The sequence below is a fragment of the Candoia aspera genome, chromosome 6, assembly GCF_035149785.1.
Source record: "Candoia aspera isolate rCanAsp1 chromosome 6, rCanAsp1.hap2, whole genome shotgun sequence".
NCBI classification, from domain to species: domain Eukaryota; kingdom Metazoa; phylum Chordata; class Lepidosauria; order Squamata; family Boidae; genus Candoia; species Candoia aspera.
In genome coordinates this window covers 55,131,348-55,148,915 of record NC_086158.1, presented here as the reverse complement: position 1 = coordinate 55,148,915, position 17,568 = coordinate 55,131,348, and the positions used below count along the sequence as shown (strand labels likewise).

Sequence of the window (17,568 nt, the reverse complement as noted above, 5' to 3'; positions counted from 1 at the left end):
GGCAATTTGGTCCCTAGTTCCTCTGCTTTTCTAAACCCAGTTTGCACATCTGGCAATTCTCGCTCCATGAATTGCTGAAGTGTACCTTGCAGGATCTTGAGCATTACCTTACTGGCATGTGAAATGAGTGCCACTGTTCGATACTTTGAACACTCTTTAGTGTTTCCCTTTTTTGATATGGGGATATAAGTTGATTTTTTCCAGTCTGATGGCCATTCTTGTGTTTTCCAAATTTGCTGGCATATAGCATGCATTACCTTGACAGCATCATCTTGCAAGATTTTGAACAGTTCAGCTGGGATGCCGTCGTCTCCTGCTGCCTTGCTAGTAGCAATGCTTCTTAAGGCCCATTCAACCTCACTCTTCAGGATGTCTGGCTCTAGCTCACTGACCACACTGTCAAAGCTATCCCCGATATTGTTATCCTTCCTATACAGGTCTTCCCTATATTCTTGCCACCTTTTCTTGATCTCTTCTTCTTCTGTTAGGTCCTTGCCATCTTTGTTTTTGATCATACCCATTTTGGCCTGGAATTTACCTCTGATGTTTCTAATTTTCTGGAAGAGGTCTCTTGTCCTTCCTATTCTATTGTCTTCTTCCACTTCCATGCATTGCTTGTTTAAAAATAATTCCTTATCTCTTCTGGCTAACCTCTGGAATTTTCCATTTAATTGGCCATATCTCCCCCATCACTGTTGCCTTTTGCTTTCCTTTTTTCTTGGGCTACTTCTAGTGTCTCAGCAGACAGCCATTTTGCCTTCTTGGTTTTCTCTTTCTTTGGGATGTATTTTGTTGCCGCCTCCTGAACAATGTTGCGAACTTCTGTCCAGAGTTCTTCCGGGACCCTATCTACTAAGTCCAGTCCCTTAAATCTATTCTTCACCTCCACTGCATATTCCTTAGGAATATTAGTGAGCTCATATCTAGCTGATCTGTGGGTCTTCCCTAATCTCTTTAGTCTGATCCTAAATTGTGCAAGAAGAAGTTCGTGATCTGAACTACAGTCAGCTCCAGGTCTTGTTTTTACCTACTGTACAGATGTCTGCCACCTTTGGCCGCAAAGGATGTAGTCAGTCTGATTTTGGTGTTGTCCATCTGGTGAAGTCCACTTATAAAGCCGTCTCTTAGGTTTTTGGAAGAGAGTGTTTGTTATGCACATTGAGTTGTCTTGGCAAAATTCTATCAGCCTATGTCCTGCTTCGTTTTGTTCTCCCAGGCCATGCTTACCTGTAATTCCAGGTGTCATTTGACTGCACACCTTAGCATTCCAGTCTCCTGTGATGAAAATAACATCTCTTTTAGGCGTGTTGTCCAGTAGGTGCTGCAGATCCTCATAGAACCGCTCTACTTCAGCTTCTTCAGCATCTGTGGTTGGGGCGTATATTTGGATGACTGTGATGTTAGATGGCTTGCCTTAAATTTGAATTGAGATAATTCTATCGTTCTTTGGATTGTATCCAAGTACTGCTTTAGCCACTTTACTATTAATTATGAAGGCTACTCCATTTCTTCTGTGGTCCTCTTGTCCACAGTAGTAGATCTGGTGGTCATTTGATGTGAAGTGGCCCATTCCAGTCCATTTCAGTTCACTCATGCCCAAAATGTCTACCTTTAATCTTGACATCTCACCAATAACCGCATCCAATTTGCCCTGGCTCATAGATCTTACATTCCAGGTTCCAATGGTGTGTTGATCCTTAGAACATCGGATTCGCCGTTCACCACCAGCACCGTCAGCCGCTAGCCGTCCTTTCGGCTTTGAGCTAGCTGCGTCATCACGTCTGGGGCTAGTTGAACTCCTCCTCTGTTCCTCCCCAGTAGCATTTTGACCGTCTTCCAACCTGGGGGTCTCATCTTCCGATGGTATACCGACATATCTCTGGTTGTACTGATCCATTTAGTTTTCACGGCAAGAATACTGGGGTGGGTTGCCATTACCTTCCTCAGGGATCGCATTTAGTCTGACCTCTCTGTCATGACCTTCCCATCTTGGGTGGCCCTTCACGGTTTAGCTCATGGCATCACTGAGGTGCTCAAGCTCCAGCACCATGACAAGGTAACGATCCTTTGCTGAAGTGTTTATGCATACTTAGGAACAAACTCCTATAAATTTCATGGGATGTATTTCTAAGTACAGGTACATCGGAACAGGCGGCATTTCTTTCATTTCCTTTGAGTCATGTGGCTTTAGTGGGTTTGCTAAATCCATATGGCAAAGATATACAAAACTCTGGAAAATATTTTTCATTTGATTCTTTTCTCAGTTCACACTGATTTGTGTTTGTGTGCTTTCTTTTAAAATTAATTGCTTAGAAAATGTTATTATCATTGTATCTTATATTTTGATGACACAGCATGGAAACCCATACCAGGAGCGTTTTTACTAGGGACAAAGTGATCAGCCGTATATGATAATGATTATTTTGAAAAACATTTTTAACAAGCCAAAATCTAAAATATGAAGCTTAAAAACCTTCAAATCATTAAAGGATTTATATTCTTTACTTGTGCTTGATATTTGAAGATAAAATATATTTCTGAGAGAGAATCTGTACCATGTTTCAGGTTGTAATGCTCCCTTAAGTAGTGATTTCCTGTCTGACAGGAAAAGGGAGCAGCATAGAATTTAGCTAGCTACAAAACATTGAGTAACAGTTTTAAAAAGGAGACAAGTCAGAGGGAATTAAGATGAATACACAGAATAAACAAAATCTAAAACAAAAATGCAAGAAAACTGGAAAATACATAACTATTCAGTAAATGAAGCCTCTATCCTACCACAGAAATTTAAAACTTTTTGTCATAAACAAACAGACAAACAAACAAAAGTTTGGTTCTGAAAAAGCCACGAAGGAGACCCTACTAAAACAGGTTTTAGCTCCTTGCAAGGATGCTTGATATATTTATGTCCTATATTTATATTGTTGTTTATTCGTTTAGTCGCTTCCGACTCTTCATGACTTCATGGACCAGCCCACGCCAGAGCTTCCTGTCGGTCGTCAACACCCCCAGCTCCCCCAGGGACGAGTCCGTCACCTCTAGAATATCATCCATCCACCTTGCCCTTGGTCGGCCCCTCTTCCTTTTGCCTTCCACTCTGCCTAGCATCAGCATCTTCTCCAGGGTGTCCTGTCTTCTCATTATGTGGACAAAGTATTTAAGTTTTGCCTTTAATATCATTCCCTCAAGTGAGCAGTCTGGCTTTATTTCCTGGAGGATGGACTGGTTTGATCTTGCAGTCCAAGGCACTCTCAGACTTTTCCTCCAACACCACAGTTCAAAAGCATCGATCTTCCTTCGCTCAGCCTTCCTTATGGTCCAGCTCTCGCAGCCATATGTTACTACGGGGAACACCATTGCTTTAACTATGCGGACCTTTGTTGTCAGCGTGATGTCTCTCCTCTTAACTATTTTATCGAGATTTGTCATTGCTCTTCTCCCAAGGATTAAGCATCTTCCGCTTTCCTGACTGCAGTCAGCATCTGCAATAATCTTCGCACCTAGAAATACAAAGTCTTTCACTGCTTCTACATTTTCTCCCTCTATTTGCCAGTTATCAATCAAGCTGGTTGCCATAATCTTGGTTTTTTTGAGGTTTAGCTGCAAGCCAGCTTTTGCACTTTTTTCTTTCATCTTCATCATAAGGCTCCTCAGTTCCTCTTCGCTTTCAGCCATCAAAGTGGTATCATCTGCATATCTGAGATTGTTAATGTTTCTTCCAGAGATTTTAACTCCAGCCTTGGATTCCTCAAGCCCAGCACGTTGCATGATGTGTTCTGCGTACAAGTCGAATAGGTAGGGTGAGAGTATACAGCCCTGCTGTACTCCTTTCCCAATCTTAAACCAGTCTGTTGTTCCGTGGTCTGTTCTTACTGTTGCTACTTGGTCATTATACAGATTCTTCAGGAGGCATACAAGATGACTTGGTATCCCCATACCACTAAGAACTTGCCACCATTTGTTATGGTCCACACAGTCAGAGGCTTTAGAATAGTCAATAAAACAGAAATAGATGTTTTTCTGAAACTCCCTGGCTTTTTCCATTATCCAGCGGGTATTGGCAATTTGATCCCTAGTTCCTCTGCCTTTTCTAAACCCAGCTTGTACATCTGGCAATTCTCGCTCCATGAGTTGCTGAAGTGTACCTTGCAGGATCTTGAGCATTACCTTACTGGCATGTGAAATGAGTGCCACTGTTCGATACTTTGAACATTCTTTAGTGTTTCCCTTTTTTGGTATGGGGATATAAATTGATTTTTTCCAATCTGATGGCCATTCTTGTGTTTTCCAAATTTGCTGGCATATAGCATGCATCACCTTGACAGCATCATCTTGCAAGATTTTGAACAGTTCAGCTGGGATGCCATCATCTCCTGCTGCCTTGTTATTAGCAATGCTTCTTAAGGCCCATTCAACCTCACTCTTCAGGATGTCTGGCTCTAGCTCACTGACCACACCATCAAAGCTATCCCCGATATTGTTATCCTTCCTATACAGGTCTTCCCTATATTCTTGCCACCTTTTCTTGATCTCTTCTTCTTCTGTTAGGTCCTTGCCATCTTTGTTTTTGATCATACCCATTTTGGCCTGGAATTTACCTCTGATGTTTCTAATTTTCTGGAAGAGGTCTCTTGTCCTTCCTATTCTATTGTCTTCTTCCACTTCCATGCATTGCTTGTTTAAAAATAATTCCTTATCTCTTCTGGCTAACCTCTGGAATTTTCCATTTAATTGGCCATATCTCCCCCATCACTGTTGCCTTTTGCTTTCCTTTTATCTTGGGCTACTTCTAGTGTCTCAGCAGACAGCCATTTTGCCTTCTTGGTTTTCTCTTTCTTTGGGATGTATTTTGTTGCCGCCTCCTGAACTATGTTGCGAACTTCTGTCCAGAGTTCTTCCGGGACCCTATCTACTAAGTCCAGTCCCTTAAATCTATTCTTCACCTCCACTGCATATTCCTTAGGAATATTAGTGAGCTCATATCTAGCTGATCTGTGGGTCTTCCCTAATCTCTTTAGTCTGATCCTAAATTGTGCAAGAAGAAGTTCGTGATCTGAACTACAGTCAGCTCCAGGTCTTGTTTTTACCTACTGTACAGATGTCTGCCACCTTTGGCCGCAAAGGATGTAGTCAGTCTGATTTTGGTGTTGTCCATCTGGTGAAGTCCACTTATAAAGCCGTCTCTTAGGTTTTTGGAAGAGAGTGTTTGTTATGCACATTGAGTTGTCTTGGCAAAATTCTATCAGCCTATGTCCTGCTTCGTTTTGTTCTCCCAGGCCATGCTTACCTGTAATTCCAGGTGTCATTTGACTGCACACCTTAGCATTCCAGTCTCCTGTGATGAAAATAACATCTCTTTTAGGCGTGTTGTCCAGTAGGTGCTGCAGATCCTCACAGAACTGCTCTACTTCAGCTTCTTCAGCATCTCTGGTTGGGGCGTATATTTGGATCACTGTGATGTTAGATGGCTTGCCCTGAATTCGAATTGAGATCATTCTATCGTTTTTTGGATTGTATCCAAGCACTGCTTTAGCCACTTTACTATTAATTATGAAGGATACTCATAATTTCTTCTGTGGTCCTCTTGCCCACAGTAGTAGATCTGGTGGTCATTTGATGTGAAGTGGCCCATTCCAGTCCATTTCAGTTCACTGACGCCCAGAATGTCTATCTTTAATCTTGACATCTCACCAATAACCACATCCAATTTGCCCTGGCTCATAGATCTGACATTCCAGGTTCCAATGGTGTGTTGATCCTTAGAACATCGGATTTGCCGTTCACCACCAGCACCGTCGGCCGCTAGCCGTCCTTTCGGCTTTGAGCTAGCTGCGTCATCACGTCTGGGGCTAGTTGAACTCATCCTCTGTTCCTCCCCAGTAGCATTTTGACCTTCTTCTGACCTGGGGGTCTCATCTTCCGATGGTATACCGACATATCTCTGGTTGTACTGATCCATTTAGTTTTCACGGCAAGAATACTGGGGTGGGTTGCCAGGGATCGCATTTAGTCTGACCTCTCTGTCATGACCTTCCCGTCTTGGGTGGCCCTTCACAGTTTAGCTCATGGCATCATTGAGGTGCTCAAGCTCCAGCACTACGACAAGGTAACGATCCTTTGCTAAAGATATTTATATAGGGTATATATTTATATAGTTATACCGAGAGCCAGTTTGGTCTAGTGGTTAAGGTGCTGGGCTAGAAACCAGGAGACTTAGAGTTCTAGTCCTGCCTTAGGCATGAAAGCCAGCTGGGTGACTTTGGACCAGTCACTCTCTCTCAGCCCAACTCAGCCCAACTCAGTGCAATGTAGACTAGCCTCCTTGTGGTGCACCCCGGGCAACATGACTTGTCACGGCTAAATAGTCTACACATCTGGCTGCTGGACCTCACAAGGATTTCCCAGCAAGAAAAAGCAGCATGAACACTGAACTGCTATGCTGTACGATAAATATATGTATATGTATATATGTATGTTTGTGTGTGCGTGCATGCATGTGTGTTTGTGTCTGTGTGTGTATATGCATGCCCTGAAGAAATGACTTTTCTCCTACCTCATTTTCCCAACACACATTTTAAAAGATGCTGACAGAACACTTGCGAAGTTTCATGTTTTCAAATGCATTCAGAAACAGCTGGTTTCTAATCCATAAGTTATGGATTCTTGTTTGTTCCTGTGATAAAGATAGTGCAAGTATGGGCAGAAGACTACAAATCTTCTCTCCTTTACCCTTCAGAAGCTCTTTATATTTTGACATAAAATATTTAAAGGGCTAAAACACTATGAGGCAACAAGTGGCTTCTCAAATTTCACCCTGTTTCAAAATTTTCTTGTCAGCACTAGAATGCCTTATAAATTAAAGAGCTACTCTCCTGCAGGCTTGATATTATCTTTCCAATGAATTATTATGCATGCATGCATACAAGTTTCCCCATTCCTCATAGAAACATTTCACCCTTTTATCTTTAATATTTGAAGTAAAAAAAGTGCATGGATGGGAGTGGGAGCAGCAAACTTTTGAACATGTGGAACATTGAACCTGAATGTTGGAAAAATATGTGGAGAACAGAGTGACCCTTTTCTTATCTTCCACTGACATGTTTGATCACTTCCAAACAGCAAGCAATTTTAAGCACCTCTACAGCATGTATGGACAGTAAACAGTTAACCTTCTAAAATCCACTTCTGGCTATGAAAAATCAAGGAAACAATTAAGACATTGTCCAGTGACAAGATTCCCAGGGACTGACATTTTTATGTCCCAATTTTCACTCTGTCAATTTTCACAACCAATGGTAAAGCCTGACTTGTACCTATGCAGTTCACCCAGAACTCGAAAGGCTTCACTTCATTTATTTTACTAAAGTCTGCTTACTATTCCCACTACTCTAACTTCTCAGTTTCCTTTACTTTTTGAACTATTGCCTACTTGCCTTGTGTTGCAACTCCTTTTTCCAAAGGGCTGCCAAGAAAAGTAACAGAATATTTTTTTTAATACCAGAGATAGTAGGGCTTGCCAAGATTGGGGGCAGAGGGAACTCTGTGTTTTATTATTATTTTAATAGTACATAAATATTAAAAATAACAGTGGTCCCATTTTTTAAAAAAACAAAATCAAAAGAATATGAGGGGTAACTATTGGGGAAAATTAAAGCCATCCACTTCTTACTTAGGCAATGGAGAGCTACTCTCAGATTAACTACATCAACTTTCTTAAAACTGGAGCAGCATTTTCAACCTGTGGCTTACAATTGAATTTTTTTTCCCCCCATTTTGTGTCTACAGTTTTGCAAAAATATGCCTGATATGTTCTCACATTCTCATTGTAACTTCTCCCCATTCTTCCCTCCCTCCACAAAGTATTTTAAAAACTTTCTCCCATTACTTTATCTCCATGAAAAGCACACATAGTGGTTACCAGCATTTTCTGTTTGCAGAATGTGCTTAAACTATGTTACACCCTATGCTGCTGTGATGGAATGCACAGCATATGGCATTGTGAAAGGGTCTGCAGTTGAATAATGGGAGAAGTGCAGTGCTGCTGGTTTATATCAAATCCTGTCATTCTCTTCACTGAGGTCTCACTGTCCTTTTCTCTCTCTCCCCCTCCCAGCAGTGAAGGATAGCATGCACACAGCAGCACTTGTGAGTATTATGAAGGATCTCTTGAATACTGATTTCTGTAAACTTTCATATCCTATGAGTAACTTCCCATTTTCACACATTCCATTAGATAGTATCAACAGGAGGCATTTCATACATTATATTTTAATGACTGGGCAGTTAGCTCCAATAATGCCCGTTACCCAATATAAAACATACTTTGATATATTATTCCCCCACCAGAGGCCCTTCAGATGCACTGCAGTATAAACTCATAATCCCCAACTGCTACACTGCTAATACTATATGCAGTGCTATGGCAGAATGGAGAAAGTAAATTTTCTTTATTCTGCCAATGGACTGCCTGGGTACTATCAATTAGATTAGAGACAAAAATGTCATTAGCAAAATGTTCCTATTCCGCTATGATGCTAGGAGTAACTGTTGAATAAAGTAGAATAATATGTTACTAATTCTGGGGAATATTGTTGTTGTATTTAAATTTATTATAGCCACCGACTCCCATAGACTCAGTAGAATTTAGACTCTGCATAAATACTCATCTATAAGTTGCCTTTTCTGCAACTTGAGTTAACCTTGAGACTGAAATCAGAAAACTTGCAATCAGTTCAAATCTCTTGTCTAGATTCCCTAAATGAAATGACATTCAGAATACATGTCATTTTAAATGTCTCAATACCCTCTTCCTGTAAAAGAAAACACCACTTAAAAGGATTTAATACCACTTAACCATGGCTGTACATTTAACAGCCCTACAGCCTGTAACAGGATTCCCAAATCTGCAGTCAATAGACAAATACAAATCTACTACATTCTGACTGCTGCTATAAGAAAAGGAGAAAAGCCTATGAACTTTCTTCTGGGTGGCCTACTTAAATAATCCAAACCATGCATCACGATTCATTATCACTGTGGCAATTAAGGGCAAGAACCAAAATGTTCCTCCCACAGAAGTAATTACAGATAACAACAGCATGGAAGTTTGAGAATCACACCATCAAGGTGTAACTGTGGCTCTTCCTGCCTTAGAAGGTCAGGTTGCCTTTCTTCGTGTCTTTCAAGCTACTTATCAGTTTCTTATTGTTTTCAAAAGCATTTACTCCACAGGCAGTGTAAATTTTACATGAAGATTTTATCTCCTGTTTTTGCCAATTTATGTGAGATTATTTTTTCTTTTAAATTATTCGAAAACATGAATATTTAATAGTTTAGACTAACACGTGTTTCTATCTTTCTTTCAATAATAAGAATGTGTTATTTTTTTGACGTGCTCGTATAAAATGTACATAAATCTTGAATCCAAATCCCTAAAATACAAAATATTATGGTTTGTGCATTCATATATTACTATATTCATGTTTTGAGATATTAGTTTACTTTGTTCTATTAACATTAACTTGTTTCTCCACACCTGTTGTATTATATGTAGCAGTGGAACAGTCCATTATTAAGATGTTACTCTGGAACTACTTAATTCCATCCTTTTCAGTGACTTCAGATCACTCTGAGCTTTAACTTTAGTAACAAGTTGTCTGCAGTTCTGTATCAGCCACCTAGTCAAGTCTGTCACACTATTACTCAATATTTGATATGGAAAAAAATAAAGCCATGTGACATTATTACCCAATAGTAAATAATGCAGAACACAAGGCCTGAAAAATCAACTCTGAATCTCATGATTATGTAGAAACTGTAAGAAAACTGAATAATCGCTGCTAACCACATAACAATGGGGTGCAGGAGTGGGGGGAGAGTGGAGAACAATTTGCACTGCATGCAGATGCATTGTACTTTTCCTGCAAACATTTTCCAAATCTTAAACCCTTTCCCCTCTGACTTAAAAGTAAATACCGTCAGGACAGTACTCATATGTGATAAACTCAAGTTAACACACCTGGCTTACATAATTTATCTACAGAATTTCAGTCCCCTTCGGCAAGGCCCCATCTGAGCACAGTAAGTAACAAAGGTGAAAAGGTAACCCATTAGTGTGCTTTAAAAGGTGTGCCTGTGAGATCTGCAAAATATTTTAGATACAGCTTTTCATACAAGGGCATGCAGACCAGGCTTTTTAAGCTGAGTAAGAAAGAAAATCTGTTTCTGTTATATAATCAGGATTCACAGTACAAATTGATGAACAGCTAATCCATCAAAATCCCAACTCAGTCTTCAATATGTGCTTCTCAGAGTTTGGCTCCCATATCCCAAGAGAAATAACAAATTTAAATATTTATTGAGAATTATATGTAAACATAGGTTCCTATACCTAAAACAATATGGTAGGACTAAATGTACATCATAACCTAAATTTCAGTGCAGCCTTACTGGTTTATGGTAGTGTCTAATGTCAAGTACCTAGAGCTTTGATACCAAAGCCAATTTCCTACTTATACCAGCTTAGAGTATTACTCAACCAATGTTAAGGCAATGTAAAGCCTGTCCTCATTACTGTTACAATGATGATATTGTTACAATGGATAACTCTAGAAGACACTGTCACTAGTGGGAAAACACCCTATAGTGTCAAGGAACTCTTACCTCCAAACCAAAATCTATCAGTGTTCTCATGCCCACTAGTAGTTAATCAACAAGTCATGTATCATACTGGCTCATATACAAAAAATAAGTTACCCAACAAATTGTTTTATAAATCAATCCTTTACACAACATTTAGAATATTCTATTTCACAGAGAGTACAATTGAAAAAACACTAACACAGCTGTTAAGCTCTACTGAAAAGTTATATATGCACTCCTTTATTCAGCCTTTTTTCTACCTGTGTTTTAGGATGAATTAAGATTACCAAACTGCCAGAATTCTGGAATGCCCAAGGCCATGCCTTCTAAGGGAAAGCAATTATGACACAACAACAGTGTAATCTGATAGAAGACATGAACTCTCAACAAATGGTAGAAAGCATACATTCAACAGTTGTATTTGGTTTGTCTTTTCAAGACTTTACATGGCAGTGTCTGATATCCTACACTTCTTATTCAGCAAAAGATTACAGTGATGGATAGATGGATGAATAGATAATGGGGAGGAGGTTACATTTATCACCTTCACTTACCTGGTAAACTGAGTCAATATTACAATTTATGAAATGAAATATGTACTAACATACCACTGAAGGTTCTGAATAAAGTTTTGTGAATCATAACTAATAGTTTGAAATATCAGCAGCACAGGTATAACTGAGTTATTGTAGTTGCCTTTTATTTACTACATACACTCATAAAAAATGAAAAGGACTCTTGGTACAAAAAGGTCCACAGATATTACAGATATGTTCTTTACCTAGTCATGCAACTTTATGATGATCATGTAAATGTGTTCCTGAAGTTATTTATATTGTCTGACTGGGAATGAATTATTTAATTATTTGCAATTCCTTATAAGAAAAGTATGGGAAGACACTGATGAAGAATATAGAGTGACCACATTATTAGATACTAACTTTGTGATAGGAAGATTACACAATAGCATTTTACCCACCTGTTACTATATTTTCAAGAAATCTAAGACATTTTCTTTCCATTTAAAGAAAAAAAGCTGGTCTTCCTTTGTGATAAATGCAGTACCACTGTACAAACATTGGAACTTTAGCTTTTTGTAATCACAGCTGGAATCTATGATATTTGAACTAATCAACGATTCATAGCAATCACTTAGAATGGAAGAGGTAATAAAATAAGTATACAATATTTTGAAATTTGGCTATGAACTAACATGTAGTCTAGTAACATAATCTAACATGCACACAATCAAATTGCAGTGAAAAAATGTTTAATCACCAAATGCACACTTCATGTAAAAAATGTACTGTACAATTACTAAAGTGAAGGGCAATTTGATTTTTGCTACAAATCTGAATTTGCACATTTCAGAAAAATCATTAATAGTGAAAAGAAAACTTAGGAATTATTGCTGTTTCTCTGATTATACAGGGATATAGTTTCAAAAGACAACACAATATAAAAATACAAGTTTTATCCCAAGAGAGAAGCTATGAAACAAAATGCCAATCAGCAACATTTATTCTTTTCTGTTCATGTAGAAACATATTGAAAGCTAAGAATTATATTTAAAGACCCACACATACTTCATTTCACTTTTACCCTAGTTTTGCCCCTGTATCTGCATATTCAGACAAAAACATGCATGTCAGTAACTTCCACTTAAATTATGTTATGTGCTGTTTATAGTTCACAAGGATTAATTTGGGCCAACAAACTTTGAAGAAAAGTTCCTTTATCAATCATGAGGCAGTAGTAATTGTTATTGCATGCAGCATTCATAAAGGTTACAGTCCTATTCCAAGTTTCTCTGCCAAAACCTGCCCTTTTACAATGCACGCTAATACTAGCCCTTTTTGACCTTATAGCATACAGCACACTTCTTGTGAGGAATGAAATAAATGATCCACAATTTTGCTACAACGACTCAAATAATGGTAACTACTTGTTACTAAAATACGTATTTGAATTACTGGAAAGTATGGGATGGCTTTTGAAGAAGTGTACAGTTGATACAAAACATGGCAGCAAAAGTCTTAACAATAAGTAAGAGAAGTTTAAATCATATTATACAAGTCCTGTCTCAATTTATTTCCAATCCAATTCAAAGTATCAGTTTTGGCTTAAAAAACTTCTGATAGTTTCAGATCCTGAAAACTCATAGAACACCTGTTCCCTTATGGGTCAACTTGTGCATTAGAATAATAAGCAGACTTTTCAGGACCTATTTGATGATGGGCTGGGACAAAAACAGGGCAGTAATAGAATGCCATCCCTAAGGTAATTTTCCTGGCACACAGAACTATTTTAGAGATAATGTTTGGTATAACTGAAGGGGAAAAAAAGTGTTAGTACCAATTTGTATATATTATCTTTTTTCTCATTAATATTTTTGCATTTCTTTGTAAAGGACAAATATTCAAAATATATAGAGAATAAATAGAGTACTTGGCAAATACATTAGCTGTTTGTTTCCTCTGTGGTTTCACCCTCCAGGTCCTTGGTCCAGTGTCTGTGTGTGTTCTAAATTCTCCTGGCACCACAATTCTTCTAGGATGTTTTTTCAATTACTCAGAATATGCTCATTACACAGTCTAGTGTCGGGGCAGTTGTTCTGTACAAACCCATTCCACAGTATTTCCAAGACTTCAAAAGTCTTGTACACAGGGGGGAAAAGAACTCTCAGAAATTTCTAAAGAGTTTGCTGTTTTATATGATTACAAAAACACTACTGTTTGGGCATGCAATGATTGAATTTAAGAGTTTGCATAGTAAAAATGCAGAGCTGTATTTGATGAATAGTCTTGACTTATAGTTATCATGTAAGAAAAAAAGGTTCTAATAAACTTGGGGGAACTGGAAGAGGAAAAACAAAAACACTGTACTATTACATAAGCTACATAAATTATTAGATAAACAAAATAACATACATTCTCACTTTCTAAATGAGAAATTTGAAAGTAAATTTGAATGTCTTGTCTTTTCAATATTTCACTCTAAAAATTTCAATGAATTGAAAATTTCAGGAAAAAAACTTCAATTGTAGTATGATATCAAATAATGAATTTTTTTTAATAAAGTTTTATTAAAGGGCTGAATGTAGACTTGTCTGCAGTTAATCTGTGCTAGCAGGATACCCTAAAAGGTAAAGTTAGGCCCTCACTTAAAAAAAAAAAATCCTTCAGGGAAGTGAGAAATTCTCCAGAACAACATGGAAGGTGATGGAGCAAACTTGAAATCTGCCTCTATCGTTCTGCCCATGGAAACATCCTCTTAGTCTCTATATATGCCTCTAGGAGTTCACAGTCCCATTTACAAACAGCCTGAGTCTTTCTGTTCATACAGGAAAATACCTAAATCAAATAATGATTATTATTCTCTCTCTCTCTCTTTCTCTCTCTCTATACCCACACCCCTACCTCTACCTTCTTGGAAGCTTAAGTTAAAAAGTAAACCATTATTTTAATGCTGATAATTATCAATATGGCATCCCTTTGTAAAGAAGGAATGTTTCACTGAATGTAATAAATACTGACATAGTTATGATTTGATTAATTAGTTTTTCTTCCCACTAAATAAACTACTAGCTGTACATACTGGCCAAGAGAAATGCAGTCCATAGTTTTCAAGGTCATGGATACAGTGCTTATCATGGTGATATTCTACTATCTAAAGGATCAGGTATTGGATTTAGAAGTATGAATTCCAGGTCAATTGAGAAACAAACATGCCATAAACATATGACATGCTATGTCATAAAATGGCTGGACATGAAAACGCACTGTCCTCTTTCTTTGTAGTTTTATTCAATACGTCCAGATTAATTGGTAAAAGAAACCAACTAATAGGACACTGCCAACAATAAAGCAGCTATAGAAATGTGGATCTCTCTAACCTTAAGCTAAATTCATCTAATTATAGCAGCTAAGCATCGTGACAATGAGGAAAATGTATCAATAGCTACTTTAGAAATAATAAACCACTTAGTGAGAAGCTTGTTTACTTTCTTCTTGCTTTTCAAACCATCTATTAGATTTAGCTCTAGTCTTGATTTCACTGCTAAGAAGTTACTTGCCTTTAAAAAAGGTGGCTATTCATAATTGCATTTAAAGAAAAAGAAAATAAGAGATAAAAATCAGTTTCAGAGAAAGTAAAGGAATTCTGAGAAAGTAACAGATTACTTATTAGAATGTGCAAATTCATTTGAACATCAGAGGGAAAATATATATTTAAATGATTTAATTATATGCTTCAATCCCAGGTCGATCCCAGCGGAAGCTGGATTCTTGGGTAGCTGGCTCAGGTTGACTCAGCCCTCCATCTTTCCAAGGTCAGTAAAATGAATACCCAGCTTGCTGGGGAAGGTGACGACTGGGGAAGGCAATGGCAAACCACCCCATTCTATAGTCTGCCAAGAAAACGTCACAAAAGCAGCATCCCCCCAAAGGTCAGACATGACTTGGTGCTTGCACAGGGGACCTTTCACATCACAATTATATGCTTTAATTACAGAGCCACATGCAGATTTAATTCATACAATGGCAATCACTTATTCTTCATCAAGCCAGAGAGATTTTCAGATAAGCAAAATAGTCATGGCTTGTTTGGACAATTCTTTGTTTGTTTCCTCCATTTCTTATCTAGAAGAAGGGAAACATAAATACAAAGAAAGAAATAGCTAGAATTCTGTGTTCAAGTGTACCAGCAAGCCATAGAAATAACAGAAACAAGGATTTGTACATTAACCAACCATGGTTTGCTAAAACATTATATTGATAGCTACATCTTACTATATTTAAAAAAAGAAGCCACAGTAGGGTATGCTATAAAAACTAAAAGATAAGTATAAACAAAATTGCAAGTTCTTGATATTCTAAGTTTATTACAAGTAAAAATTAAGAAAATACTAAAAAGAAAATCTAAAATATACAACTAAATATTCATATCCAAATGAAAATGCTTAAACTTTATTTCTACTGTATTTTATCTATCAAAAGATAAAAATTAAATAGCAACTGTCAAAAATTAGCTGTAATGAGCCTTAAGCTGCTGTAAATAAAAGCAGTACTTTAGGAGGTTCAGAGTTTGCATAATTTTCTTTGGAAATGAAGATTTTTTTTCACCTAGTTTTTTTATTCCTTTTTTTTCATCAATTACCAATTTAAGAATAAAATATAAGTACAGTAATCAGGAGATCATGCTACAAACACCGTTTTCAACTTTTCTAGAGCATACTATTTTTCCTGACAGGTGGCTAAATACATTAAAAGAAGTCCACCCTCTGAAAAAACTCCTTCAGGTAAGTTAAAACTGACAGTAAATCCTGATCAGGCTTTTATGGAAAGAACAGTTTACTGGTTCCTAATCAGGCAACCACATCATTGTTAAAACTACCAAACATGCTGATTTTCATGAAAAAACATATGTCATATTTATCAGGAAGGTATATATATATGGAAATGTGACATCCTTAACCAACCTTGTAACTGTCTACCTTCTTCTCATTCACCTGAATCCAAGTGAAGTTCTTTAGAAAGTAAGGTAGGTCAACAGGCACATTTACTGGGGAATAGACAAATGTATTATTTTGGGATCGAAGATGCATTAATTCAAAGTGCTAGACTAAGCCAGTCGGTATGACAACCCAGCCCCTGCTGGTTTTGGAGATCTGTACTTTATATGGTGTCCCATCAGATGGTTTTTGGTAAAGAGTAATTTTTTGTATGCCCATGAGGACAAATTTGGGAATCTTGACACATGATAAAGAAAGAGATGTAAACAACACTTCCCATATCCATTCATCACCTACCAATCAGAAGAAAAGATCCTCTGTAGAGGCTGGCCTTTCAACAATGGCACACAAAGAAGTGGACTTGCCTTTTCTAATCCATTCTTCTACAGGTAGTCCTCGCTTAACAACTACAGTTGGGACAGGAATTTTGATTACTAAGTGATGCAGTCGTTAAGTGAGGCACGTAAGTGGACCCGATTTTACAACCATTTTTGTGGTGGTTGTAAAGTGAATCATGTGTTTGTAAAGTGAATTGCAATGGTTGTAAAGCAAACCAATTGTTTCCAATTGATTTTGGAGTTGGAAGTTGGCTGGGAAAATTGCAAATCATGATCACATTACCGTCAGACCCTGCAAACGGTCATAAATGTGAGCTAGTTGGTAAGTGCTCAAATTGCAATCACATGACTGAAGGGGTGGTGTGACAGTTGTAATTTTGAGGATGGGTCGTAAGTAACATTTTTAGTTCTGTTGTATCTCCAAACCATCGTAAAATGAACAGTTGTTAAGTAAGGACTACCTGTATTCCACAGTGTCACTGTGGGCAGTTTTCCTACTGATTTCAACTCCTCTGCAGGATTCTTTAAGAATCAAAGGCTCTGCAAACTACATAGCTTACTCACTCCTGACAGGTATGAAGTGAATTTATTGAGTTTATGTTAATGGTTGCTTCAATGTAACAACAAGATGGGAGAGCCTTAGATAGCCATTTTGAGAGTTAGTGTACTGAACCCAGACCTATGCATGTGTCATTCCACTACAGTACTGTATATTCGCATTGAAGAATTTTCTGTAATAGCCACATCTGGTTCTTAAATTTATCATTTGTTGATATAAAACAATTCTCCCTAGCATATTACTAAATTCTGAGCTGTTGGCATAATATTAACTTTGCCCTAATATGCACTTATAAAAATTCAAATACATGAAAGGTAATAAGAGAAATATATGAAAGTAAATTTACTATCATGCAATAGATTTATAAAAGTCAGATATAATTGGCTATTTCAACAAACCACTTCTTTGGTATTTAAATACAAGCCTGCCTTCTTTTTTTCCATTCTCCTTTCTTCTCCTCTCACCTACCTGGCTGTAGGAGTAAAAGCTTCCTGGATTCTTAAACTACAGTTTCCTGT

General features: G+C 37.7%; 1 protein-coding gene across 23 annotated transcripts in view; it reads right to left on the bottom strand.

Annotated features, from left to right (window-relative positions):
• The window catches only part of TCF7L2 (transcription factor 7 like 2), a 220,946-nt gene that overhangs the window by 122,540 nt on the left and 80,838 nt on the right, over positions 1 to 17,568 (bottom strand). The gene's annotated exons all lie outside the window — the stretch shown is intronic.